The sequence below is a fragment of the Dermacentor andersoni genome, chromosome 6, assembly GCF_023375885.2.
Source record: "Dermacentor andersoni chromosome 6, qqDerAnde1_hic_scaffold, whole genome shotgun sequence".
Lineage (NCBI taxonomy): Eukaryota > Metazoa > Arthropoda > Arachnida > Ixodida > Ixodidae > Dermacentor > Dermacentor andersoni.
The window spans coordinates 89,022,936-89,036,786 of NC_092819.1; the positions used below are offsets into that span (position 1 = coordinate 89,022,936).

At 41.4% G+C, this 13,851-nt stretch overlaps 1 long non-coding RNA gene across 1 annotated transcript; it reads left to right on the forward strand.

Annotated features, from left to right (window-relative positions):
* Positions 1-1,156: 1,156 nt before the first annotated feature.
* Positions 1,157-8,945, forward strand: LOC129382386 (uncharacterized). The gene is made up of 3 exons (XR_008610452.2): positions 1,157-1,237; positions 2,568-2,681; positions 8,687-8,945. It is a non-coding gene; the product is annotated as an uncharacterized lncRNA (long non-coding RNA).
* Positions 8,946-13,851: the final 4,906 nt, after the last annotated feature.

Sequence of the window (13,851 nt, forward strand, 5' to 3'; positions counted from 1 at the left end):
AAAACATAAACACCTTATTAGCAGCAGTTAAATAAGGCCGAACACACCACTGAGTGTAAAGCTTTACTTCATTTGCGGTTTTTCTTTCCGCTTCTGGGCAAACGCGAAACCGTCGAACGTGGAAGATGCGTCGATTCAGCGACTGTTCCGAGCAACCAAAGGCACTGTGAACGCTGTTGCACCGCTTGGGGCCTTAACACACGTGCAACAGCCACGCGCCCGTAGCTTTCCATCCATAGCCAGAGAAAGTGTCCGCCAGTATAGTACACAGTTCGCAGAATTTCCTTATTTCTCTTTTTCTTCCAATGACCATTTCTCACCCGATAACCACCGCTACAAAGGCATGGATCGGCGCAGAAACGCACCTACATATCTGTGAACTTTCCTTAATGAAGTCTCCGGTTATATAGGAAAAGAACCTTGCCTAATACGATTGCATGCTTAAAGTGAACAGTCACTTACATTCTCGAACGAGCACCAGCACTAGCCCTTACTCTACCATGTCTGATGAGTAATGTGTAAATAGACGACTTCTTGAGCGATCAGATTTCGATGACGACTGTGGTCTCCGCTATAGTCGTGTTCCGAGTGTTGTATTTCTGGAGATAAAAAGTTCGCGACTTAGGTCATGCGTCTTGAAGTCACTTACTATAAACGGTCACGACAACATGACACTATCGTTTATTCACATTAAACTTGTTGCTATGGATAAAGTCTCAAAAATGAATGAATTCTTATCCTAGATGTTTATCCAATGCAGCTGCTGGGGATAGGCTAACCATTATCTCCCTAAAAGCTAAAAAAAATTACCTGAATGAACTCCAATCGTTCTTTCGCTATTTCACCATGTCATAATGCCTGTAGTTCCAACATTGGTCGTTTAAAACCATTTCCGTTGGGACAGTATAACCACCAACGTATAGGCTTTTTAGGATGGCATGACTGCGATGTCACATCACATCGCGAATGCCCGATGCAAACAACCCTATAAAAAATGAACAATTCCATCCGTTATGAGAGGTCGTCAACATTACCGTTCTAAGCAGCTTGAATAAATTGAGGATGCTTTCCCAGCTAAATGACCTCATAACATACGATGACCTATTTCCGCCCGCAATCGAGAATATTCTGCACAGGTGTTCTTGTACGCAGTTGCCTTTAACCGTCTGGAAAACGGTAATATAAGAGACCGCCATGGATAACGTGTTTCCACAAAGCGGATCCTCGCGAAGTCTAGGTAAGAGAGCTTTTCTTTAGGAATCCAACAGGAAATTAGGTGTTTTTGCTTTCCTTAGAATTTTTAACCAATGTAGACAGGCCATTGCGTTTAAATATAGCGAATGAGACCGAATACAGGGTTGTTGTTAGCCGCAGCTTGGTTCCTCAAATTTATAAATCATTTTTTTTTAAATTACCATAAACGAATGTTTTTTCATATCGCTATTAAAAAGGTATCCATTTTTACAGATACAGTGTCCTAACGAATGTGCAATCCAACATTAAGAACGTTAAGAAAGTTTATTGGTGTGATTTTTGTAATTTAAAATAAAGGTGCAAATTTTAGGGCTGGCTCCGATCTAATTGGGAAATACTTTCTTGAAAGAACGAACCAACCTGTCCGACCATCAACTTGTCATTCACGTAGTTCAATCACTTTACAGAAATGCGTCAAAACCAACGCGCGTAATATTGGAAGTACCATTCTGCTGTTGTTAACAAAATAGCTCATATTTAAATAACGACTTCTAAAATGCCTCCATTGAGATTCGCAAAGCGATGAAACTCTGCTTTTATTTGTTGTTATATGTGCACTCAATTTGAATTATTCGTGAATGATGATATGAAAAAAATTTGTTCCTTGCTGGGTTGTATTCTAATTTTTTCTACGCAGTAAAATGTTTTCTTTCATCTTGGAGTGACAACATCGTTAGCATCTAAAACTACTGAAGAAGCAGCCATAGCCTATTTCTGCTACCTTTAAATTTGTACAGTGCAGTTATCTGAAACAAAGCATTATTAATAACATAAGAAACCATTGACATTTACACCCACAAGGAACAGCGGTGAACATGTGTTGAAATTGTGTAACTAGGCATCAAAAATAATAGTAAAGAATTAAGGCCCATAAGTTAAGCTGTAGGTGATGAGGGTTGCTTTTGAGAACATTGTATCTTCAATGTACGCTTAAACGTTGCCTTCGGTCTACTGTTACACTCTGTGTACTTCTTAGGGAAATATGTACAACAGACGGCAATTACTCGTTGGAAATGTGAAGCAAGTCGGTTCTGACAATCTACACGTAATGACACCTAAGATGTGGCTGAAAAATGTATTGTTGCAGCAATTTGTTCCAGAAAAATTATTGTGAATGATCAAGGAATAGAGCAAAGCTGCACGTATCAGAGTCTACCCACTGAAGTCGTCGTGAATATGTGCTCCTTTATCTGGCGCATTGCGTTGCAATATAAGTATTAAATTAGAGAGCATCTAGGAAATAGTCCGAGCTCATCATAAAATATATAGGTATCGCGGATTCCAAATTATTATTTTGTCCTGCTCTTCTCCAGGTTTCTGTGGTAGTCATCATAAAGTACCACCAGAGTCGATCACCTTGCTTTTGACCGTCATTATGGCTCGACGCATCGGAGTTCTTGTTCTGATATTCGCTTTGTTTGCCTATGGTAAGTGAGAAAACTTAACACCAATGTCAGAGAAGCGTGACCTCACATATACATTTTCTCACATAACGTACGCACACAAAAAAATTACAACTTTATAGTATACACAATAGGCAGAAAATGTACAATAAGAGACGAACTAAGTGAAAAGTTGAGTAATGCGTAGAAATACACAACGTAGCCAAAATAATGTGAAGAGACGATTAGTGTTGCTGAAACTAAAGTCTACAACAGCATCAACGTGCATAAAGTTTAAAATTTGAACTAGAGGGTAACATTGACTTCTGCATAGATATCTAGAAACTAGGACACGCAAAAATCAATCAGCGGCAATACAAATCAACAAATACACATATCGCTGTACTTGCTCTTGGGCTTGTTGGTTCATACTGAGTACGATGTAAAATCGATGAAACCGTATTAGAAGTAACCGGAGAGGATCGAGCTATTTCCTGCCACCTCATTTCGTAGTATGGTTTGGTGCGTTTTGAGCAATAACTATGTTACGTCGTGGAAGTTTGCGCTAGGTGATACATCACGGTAATCGAAAGGCTAAAGAACGTAACATTTATTGGCCTCTTTCGTGAAAAGCCTTGTACAGCGAAGCTGTTTACGGCTACGATTTGACGGGTCACGTCCGCGCGTAGACTACGAATTTTCGATACGTGGCCCGATCCCGAAGGTAGTGCAATAGCATGCCGACCCGCGGTGGACGTGAAGCAGCCGTTAAGCACTCCCCATGCGTGGGGTCGATCCCGAATGTTGTGCTATACAGGGTGAACCCGCGGTGGAGGTGAAGCAGCCATTAAGCACTCTCATAGGTGGGTCGATCCTGAAGATAGTGCTATACAGGGCGAACCCGCGGTGGAGGTGAAGCAGCCGTTAAGCACTCTCATAGGTGGGTCGATACCGAATGTTCTGCAATACCGGGCCGACCCGCGGTGGAGGTGAAGCAGCCCTAAGCGCTCCCCATGCGTGGGCTGATTTCGTAGATAGTGCAATACATGCCGCCCCGCGGTGGATGTGCATTATCCATTATAGGTCTCACATACACTGGTTCGCTGGTCATCCTGGTTCACAAAGTGAAAGGGCACCGTGTTGTTTCTTTTAAAATAGAATATTGCTTGTGATTTAAACATTTCAGGGCATTGGGTACTGTGGGTGGACTGTAGTGTTATGATAATGTGAAGAGTTACGTAATGGGGTCTGCACACGGTGTTTGAAGCTAAGCATTTACACTTAGGTGTTATAAAAGAAGTTGAATTGATACCTGCTTCAAAGAGGGGTCCCTGAATAACGAAGCAGCGTTTAATAGCATCAAACTGAAGTTCATGCTACGGAGTACGACGACTGATTAAATTGAAAAGGAAGACGCACTTCGCAGAAGTTTTCTTTTTCGCTTGCCTCGATAATATAAACGTAGAGCGTGTACATTTTTTTCATAACAATACTTTTTATTTTTCCGAAGTTTTCCGAAATTACAAATCTTTGTGCATTATTAAATGATTTCGGAGTTACTGTTTTTTATATCTCCACTCTCTTTCTATTGCATCAAAGTCCTCAAAGATACAAGTGTGTCTCTCGTTTTTGGTTTGTGTTCTGCGATGCCCACCAACACTGAACTCGCTAAAAAAATTGAGCATCTCGAATCACTGCCTAACAATATGCTTGATTCAGTTGTCTACAGTCTGGCTGCCAAGATTGGGAAGAGGGTTATTGATTTGGGAATTGGCAACCTTGCTTCTCTAGATGAAAGCGTGCGTTTCATGAGCGAACAGTATGACAAATGTCAAAGTTCAGTAAAGTTCAGTATGACAAACGTCAGTTTAGTTCAGTTAAGTAAATGTCAAAGCGACATTTACTGAACTGGTAACAACTAACAGAGCGTTAACGTCTCAGAATCAAGCATTAACAAAGCGAATTGTTGACATGGAAAAGTACAGCAGAATGAATAATATCGAAATTAAAGGCATCCCATCACTACAATGAAAGGAGTGCTCTGCGATCTTGAACAAGATTGCTGATGCAGTCGAGTGCCCAATTTCTTCTGGAGACACTGACATAGTCCATCGTGTAGTCAGCAAGATGTCGGACAGGAACATTACTGTTCGTTTTCTTTCTGTGACAAGATTGAATTTCTTCGCAAGGGTTGCAAACCTCGTCTGCGATGCTCCCAGATTTGCTTTCTCTGGTAGTACAGATAGTCCCATTTACATTAACAAACTCCTCACAGTGGACAAAAACCCATATTAAATCAAGGCTCTTCAACTAAAAAAAAATAGAACAGAAGGGAGTTATTATGGACTGAAATCAGCCAGATTAAAGCCTGTAAATCAACCGATAGCAGGGTCTTCCGAATAAACTTGGAGGATGGTTTTCGCATCTTCGCGCAGGCGCAGCTTATTGCTATATTTTCTGTCCTGCGGCCTCATTGCACGCTCGTCCCCAAATACTTTTCATTATGTCTTTTCTATCACCAGCCTAAGTCAAACCATTGCTTACACCTTCTAATATCCCTATACGTCATATCAATGCGAGAAGTTTGCGGAACAAACCATGATACCATTACAGCATTCACTGACTCACTTAGCCACTTGTTTTCACTTATTTGTGTTTCAGAAACATGGCTTCATAATGCACATAGCAATTTATGCGGCTTTTGCCCATACCAAGGAGCATACTGCCATCGTATTTCAGATCGATATGGTAGTTCCGTTGTATTTGTTTCTCGTGATAATAAATGTAAGCGTAGGCTTGATTTTTTTAAATGTCAATCACGGTGAATCGGTATGGATCGAGACTGCTAACAGCTGAACTCTCATAATCATAACAATTTTATTCTTAGTTGTGTATACCGCTCCCCTTCTTCATTTATCTCAGACTTTCCTCGTGAAGTCTCCATGCTTCTGAAAAATTTTCTGTTAAAAGTAAGCAAGACCTAATTGTCGGTGATATTAACACCAACTTACCTGACGTCCGAAACGGGAGTGCAACAGCTTATACAGACTGTTTTGCTGGTTTCCGACGGGAATCATTATCTCTCCTACTAGGTGTTCTACTCATGGTACCAACACGCTTCTTGACCAAGCTCTAACTAATATCGTGCCATTTTCAAAGTCTGGTGTCATAGATACTCAGACCACAGACCATCTTCCAGTATTAGTCTCCTATCAAGCCGAGACGCCTCAGGCCGAGCCTTGCTATTTTTCCTCCAATTTTGATAGAGGTAGTTTTGTTAAAAGTATAACTAATACTGACTGGCCTGTAATTAACGCCCTGGATGATCCCGGTCACATTCTTGAAAATTCTTGTTCCATCTTTCTTGAAGCCGTTCGTGCAAACACATGTACCGTCAGATGCAGGAAACATGTTAAGTTGCTCGGTAACCCCTGGGTAACGACAGGTTTGCTGACTAGTATGCGAAAAAAGAAAAAGATATACAAGAAGACTAGACAGAAACATTTTGATGTACGCTTAGCGGCACGCTATAAAATTATTGTAACATTCGGAATAGCTTGCTAAAGAAGTCTAAACGACAGTATTACGAAAATCGCTAAAAGCAAGAACAATCCCAAAAAACAATCACAACTTCCTAATGCGCTCATGAATTTACCTAAGTCTAGTAATACGGCTGATAAAATAAATTACAACACTAAAACTCGTACTGATTCTTCTAGCAAAGCTAATAGTTTCAGTCACTGCTTCTATCACATATACAGCAGTCGTCATATGACTACTACTTATCCCATTTTCGCTGCTATCATACTTTTTTTGTCTTTCCCGTAACTGCAGATGAGGTATGTACCATGGTATTAGCTCTAAAGAATACTAGCCTTGCCTTGGATAACATTTCTCTATTTCATCTAAAACGTCTTGCACCACTTATTTCTGATACACTTTGTATTATGATTATTAATATTTTTATATGCGGTATTTGTCCCACTTTGCTTGAAAGGGCTAAGGTTATTCCGGTACATAAGAAAGGTGACAAAATGGAGGTGTTTAACTGTCGTCCTATTTCTCTTCTCTCGTCGATTAGTAAAGTTTTTGAGAAGTTATTTTTTAAGCGCCTTCATATTTACTTAAAAAAATTTATTGCAATCTTGTCAATTTCGTTTTCGCGATGGCAGTTCGAATAACTTAGCTTTGATATACCTAACCGACTAGATTCGTCACTCTATTCATACGGGTAGCTTCGTTGGTTCGGCATTTTTCGACTTCACCAAAAGTATTGATACGATTAATAGTAACGTACTTTTTTCGCCGGTCCAGTACTAAAGCTCCTAAAAAGTTCCCTGCATGATAGAGAACAGATATTTTTGGAGGTGCTTATTCTGATACTCAAGTTATTAGCCAAGGTGTACCACAAGGCTCCATGCTAGGTCCCTTACTATTCTCCATTTATATTAATGATTTACCCCCGTGTCTTAAATCGGCACATTGTGTACTATAAGCACACGATACTACTATATCGTTGCGTGACAATTCTTTACCAACCTTAATCCTTAAACTAAACAATGAGCTTGACCATATTGTTGCATGCTGTTCCTCCAATCATTTAGTTATCAATCCTTAAAAAAACTCAATTCATGATTTTCCGATCTAGCCAAAGAATACTACCTCGCTTGCCTGAGATAATTCTAGATGGTCCTCACAATCCCCTCTCCGACTGTGTATCATTTTGGGCATCAAATTAGATTCTAACCTAAACTTTTCTCAACGCATTGACTTCATTAGGTATTCATTAGGTTTGAAAATTATAACAGCGCTAACACAGGCATCCACAAAGGAACAAGGACGAGACACAAGCGCTTGTGTCTCGTCATTGTTCCTTTGAGGATGCATGTGTTAGCACTGTTATAGTTTTTAAATGAAGTATGCACGAACTCGCCCAGAAAGAAGTTTTAATGAAATTGATTAGGTACCTTCGGTATTAGAGCATTCATCATATCAAGAGCATATTTCTCCAAAGACGGATTATTGGCATTATATTTCGCTTTAATTAACAGTCACATTAATTACGGCCTTGTTTCCTTGGGAAGCACATATCACTTTCATATCAATAATAGCGGGTGTTTCATGAGTCTTCTCTATTACTGTCGTAACATCCTTGCTGCAACGAACGTGTTCAACTATTGTCTAATAATTATGGTTTATAAATTACATACTATATAGCTTTCCTACCAATTCATAGATTCCAGGTACTTCATCAATAATAATAACAATACCTGGTTTGCACGTAACTCCAATTTTCTACTGCCTATGGTTCATTCTAGCAATGGAAAAATGACATCAACATTCGCTGCTACAAGACTGTGGAATGGTTTAGCGAACACCATTATATCTTCACCCTTTTATGCATTTAGTCCTGCCCTTAAGATTTTTATAGGCATAACTAAGTTTACGTCATTCATTACACTACATTTGCCATTTGTATGTATTGACAGTTTTTTATGCACTATAGGCTTGTGTACAGGCAATTGGTTTTCGTTAATTTAATTTTTCTATGTTCTATTTTTCGCGATTCTCTTTATTTCTTCTACTTAGCTTGCTCACCTTTAATGCATCTCTCCATTGTTATTATTAACTGAGGATCCCGTTGGAGTCTTTGACTTTGGGACCCTCGTCTGTATATTGGCTCTCACCCATTCATGGTGTTTTAGGAATAATGAACTGAAACTGAAAGAGATCCGTGAACGTAACAATATGGAACAAATTTCCAGAAGAGTATCTTTAACTTTACTATTCTTGAAGACACTTGAGTAATCAAAACAATTTCTTGGCTGGAACAAAGGTTATTGCGACCACGGGATATCAGGTTTGTTTGAGAGAGTGAGAAAGAGCGTAGGTTTTCAACCCTTGGTATTCCACTATATCACTATAGTAAGTAATCACCGGTAAAAATTTGTAATTTCTATTTTCACTTCAAGATCCCCCCATTTCGCGCTAGCTTTATACAACAGGACACAATTCTTGGAATTCATGTAGGTATGTTTTTTTTTTCACAGGTATCATGGCCGCTCCAAAGAATAAAGAAGCTAGCGAACGAAGCCGCACAGATGCTAACGCGGATGTCGCTCGGGCTCCCGAAGAAGCAAGAATCTCAGCCGACCAGCTGGGTACCGTAATCGGTACAAACGCGCTGGGTTGAAGTAGATGAAGTTGTTTTCACGACTTGAAGCGCACTTATGGGGCAACTTCGGTGTTACGCTTTCCTTTTTTTAATTATCAGCTCTATGTCAATAAACTGAAGTAAACTTAACGTTACTCCCTGCGAAAAGTGGAATTCAAAGCGGGCAGTTCTTTGTGTTACATCAGGTTCAAGGACTGTTCGGTTTTAGAGCTCGAAACCACATTAGGCAGTCGCGCGACACAATGTACTTGACATATAGTCGGCGAGCCTACGTGTCGATCAGCAGTGCCCACATTGCGTAGCGGATTTGTCGTACGAGTAAAATAAAAATATAGATTTGTTAATGATTGAAAGATGCATTAAGGAATGCGAATTCTGGTTTTTTTCACGGCACAGCGAAGGCGGTCGCAGACGGTCACGACAGTAAGCACAGGCGAATGTGCAATTTTGTCCTATACTCTAGCTTTCTGCATACCAATATCAATTACAGTGTCATAGACCGAGTGGTACCGGAGCTCGCGGTGCTTGTGGTGTCACGTTGTGTCATAAGTCGGGGAATTCACTCATGAGTGATTTACTCAAACTCAGGCCAGCTCTTCATATAGCGAGTCGGTGTGTCTATGGAGTAATGAGTCAGAGATGGTCGAAGTGAGTCTGAGTTGGCATGGGTTTAAGTAGGCCAGCGAGCAGGTACATTTCCTTTCTTCTTCTGGTGCGTGCCTGCCGAATAAAAAGGAACCCACATATTACTCTCTTGCAAACAGAACCTTTTTTTCAATAGATCTTCCGATAGTTTCCCCGTCTATACTGCCTGAACTTGAATGGGAAGTTACCAACAACCCTTACAGCAGCGACGACTTCCCCGTACTACTAAGAACATCTAAAGAAAATGAATCTCCTCCACAGGCTTCTAGGTGGAAGATAGATACAGCCGACCGGGAGAAATTTCGAACTCTCACTAGCATCTCATGGGCTGACATGTCTTCTTTAGAAATTGATGCTGCTGGGAGTATCTTACAGCATTCATAATAGATGCCGCATCAAAATGCATATCCGAAGTAAGCGGTTTGGCATGCAAACGACGTGTAGCGTGGTGGAACAGCGAATGTAGGACCGCCCATAACAATGAGAGCAAGGCGTGGGGGTTGCTACGCGCTTCTCCCACTGCAGAGAATCTTATCAACTTTAAAGAAGTAAAGTCCCAAGGCAGGCGAACCCGCCGACAGGCCAGAGTATTAACTCGTTTAGAGATGAGGCCAAAGCCTGGAACAGGCTTAATAGGATTAGAGGGCGGCAAACATATTCACTCCCTCTGGTAAACACACAGGGCGATACCCTGCTTGACCAGGCAGACTCACTTGGGGAGCACTTTGAGAGGGTGTCAAGTTCCAATAATTATTCAAAAGCCTTTCTCAAATATAAACAAATAGAAGAATGTAAGCCACTCGCAAGAAAGTGTCGGCAGAATGAACCGTTCAACCGTCCTTTTAGTATTGCAGAGTTGAGAGCTGCCTTGAGCCCATGCAAGAGCTCTGCACCGGGATCTGAAAGAATCATCTATGAAATGCTCAAAAACTTACGCAATGATACGCAAGTTACATTACTTACACTTTTCAACACTATCTGGGATGAAGGGTACCCTCCAACCGCATGGAAAGAAGCCATTGTGGTCCCTGTTTTGAAACAAGGCAAAGACCCTTCCTCAGTAGCAAGTTACCGCCCGATAGCCCTCACAAGTTGCATTTGTAAGGTATTTGAAAAAATGATAAATCGGCGACTCATCCATTTCCTTGAACTGAGCAAAATGCTTGATCCCTATCAGTGCGGCTTCCGAGAAGGGTGCTCCACAACCGACCATCTTGTACGTATTGAAGGAAATATCCGTGATGCATTTGTACACAAACAGTTTTTCTTATTGATATTCCTCGATATGGAGAAGGCGTACGATACAACCTGGCGCTACGGGATCTTGAGAGATTTGTCAGAAATGGGCATTCATAGTAATATGCTAAACCTAATGAAAAGCTACTTGTCCAATCGTACCTTCCTGGTAAAAGTCGGCAATGTGCTGTCACGTCTTTTTACACAAGAAACTGGTGTACCCCAGGGAGGCGTGCTCAGTTGCACACTCTTTGTTGTTAAGATGACAACACTTCGTGCTTCCTTACCACCGGCCATTTTGTATTCCGTCTACGTGGACGACATTCAAATAGGTTTCAAATCCTGTAACCTCGCAGTGTGTGAGACATTTACAGCATGGTTTGAACAAGGTGTCAAAGTGGGCAGAGAAAAATGGATTTAAAATCGATCCTCACAAGAGTTCTTGTGTTCCGTTTACAAGAAAGAGAGGCCTGGTTCTGGATCCTTGCTTAGAACTGTGTGGTCAACAGATGCCTGTAAACAAAGAGCACACATTTCTTTCTAGGTGTTGTACTTGACAATAGACTCACGTTCGTCCCACACATTAAACAACTTAAAGAAAGATGTTTGAAAACAATGAACCTAATGAAACTTCTATCCCAGACCATGTGGGGTAGTGACAGGAAGTGCTTAATGAACCTCTATAAGAGCCTGATTCGTTCACGATTAGATTATGGTGCCGTGATCTATCATTCTGCCGCCCCGAGCGCGCTAAAGATGCTAGACCCTGTTCACCATCTAGGTATCCGCTTAGCCACGGGCGCTTTCAGGACAAGTCCCATTGAAAGTTTATATGCAGAATCGAATGAGTGGTCACTTCATTTGCAGAGAACATACATAAGCCAAACATATTTTCTGAAAGTTCACTCTAATCCTCAACATCCGTCTTTTAATACCGTTAACGATATGACATATGCTACCCTCTTTCGCAATCGTCCCTCCGCAAGACAGCCTTTCTCGCTGCATGTGAGGGAGCTTGGTGAAGAAATGCATGTTCCACTCCTCGAGCTTCGCCTAAGGCATCCAGCCAAGCTGCTACCTCATTGGGAGTGGCAGCTGATACAATGCGATACATCTTTCACTCAAGTTACAAAGCACGCTCCAGACATTGAAATCAATATGCATTTCCGGGAACTCCAGTACAAACAGCCCTGCACGGAGTTCTACGCAGACGCATCGAAGTCACACGACTGGGTGTCCTATGCAGCTGTCGGTCCATCCTTCTCGGATTCCGATGTGCTGCATCCGGAAACTAGCATCTTTACGGCTGAGGCCTACGCACTATTCTCGGCTGTGAAGCGTATCAGGAAATCAAAACTCCAGAAATCAGTTATATATACGGCCTCCCTTAGTGTAGTGAAGGCCTTAATGTCATTCCGTAACCACAAAAATCTGGTAATTAATGAACTCTATTCCGTTCTGTGTAAAGCGTATATAGGTAACCAGCATGTCATCATATGCTGGGTGCCAGGTCATAGAGGCATCGAAGGTAATGTTCTGGTGGACCAGATAGCCACGTCAGTTCCATCGCATTCTGTTAACCCCACCGCTGCAGTCTCTGTCACAGATCTGAAGCCCTTCTTACGGAGGAAATTACGGAACCACTGGCAACGCCTGTGGGACGCGGAAACAAATAATAATCCCCACGTGATAAAGCCACAGTTAGGATTCTGGCCCTCTGTAACAAAATCACGCTGAACAGATGTCCTATTCTGTCGTCTCAGAATAGGACACACATTTGGCACCCATAATTTTCTACTCACCGGAAATGACCCTCCAACCTGTGGTAGATGCGGGGCGAGGCTGACCGTCCTCCACGACCTTCTGGAATGCCGGAAAGCCGAAGCGGAGAGAAAGAAACATTTTCCTCTTGCATACCGTTACTACATTCCTCTTCACCCGGCTATGTTTCTTAGCAGAGAACCGCTTTTTAACATCAAGGCAGTCCTCAATTTCTTAAATGATGATGTTCTACATGTCATAAGCCCATTAAATTCGTAGAACATCCTCGTTCCAGAGAATGCCGCTGCGATAATTGTGTTGCATAGCACATGCCTCCAGACCCTTGTGTTTCAAGGGCTCTAAGGAGGCAGTAGTGCTCTAGCAAATCTTATAACCGGATATATTTTTATACATTGTATCATTCTTTTTGAATCCAACCTAATGTTCACAGCGCACGTCATATGCCATTGCCATAATCTTATTATACAGATTTTACGTACTTTACAGCGACTATTTTTTAAGGCCCATTTACAGCCACATCACTCCAACTTCATAGAACTCATCATGTATACTGCGAACTCATTACCATGGACATGGCGCTCTTTGGCAATACTTGGCCCTTGCGCCATTAAAAATCAAACATTCATTCATTCATGTTTCTGCTCCGACACGTGACAACTCGGTTCTAGACCTTTTCTTGACAACGCATGCAGAAAAAATCGCAGTGCATATTTCGGAATCCATCAGTGATCACAATGATCTTCATTGCGAATACTCGTTAGAAAGTTAGAAATCAGAAATTTCCCAAAAACTATTTACCACTATACACGACCAAATGTTGGCCTATTGATTAGTCAATTGACATCGTTCTGTGACCAGCTCATGAAATCGCTGCAAATGCGCAGTAGGAATGACGGCTAGAATCTACTAAGCGCTAAACTTACCGAACTAAAGCAAAGACATATTCCAAAAATCACTGTCACGGCGTCATCACAGAGCATGTGGTTCACTTCCAACGTTAAACGATGCATTGGCAAGAAGAAGCGTCTTTACACTAGCGCCAAACAATCGGTATCTGAAGGTGATTAGAATAAATACCGCGCGCAGTCCAAACTATGTCAAACAGAATTTGAAAGAGCCAAACATGAATTATTTAATCATGATCCATCAACCTTATTGACAACAAATACTCGAACGTTTTGGAAAGTAATAAATCCTAAACCTCCTTCATCTAGTCTCATAACGATTTCAAAAGACGGCGAATTTCTTCAGACATCTGGGGTTGCCACCGAATTGAACCTATTTTTTAGCCCCGTGTTTACTAACGAAACACAGATTCCCCCAGGTGTTAATGCTGCTACTATTAACGTGGCCATGAATGACATTGTGATTACGCAG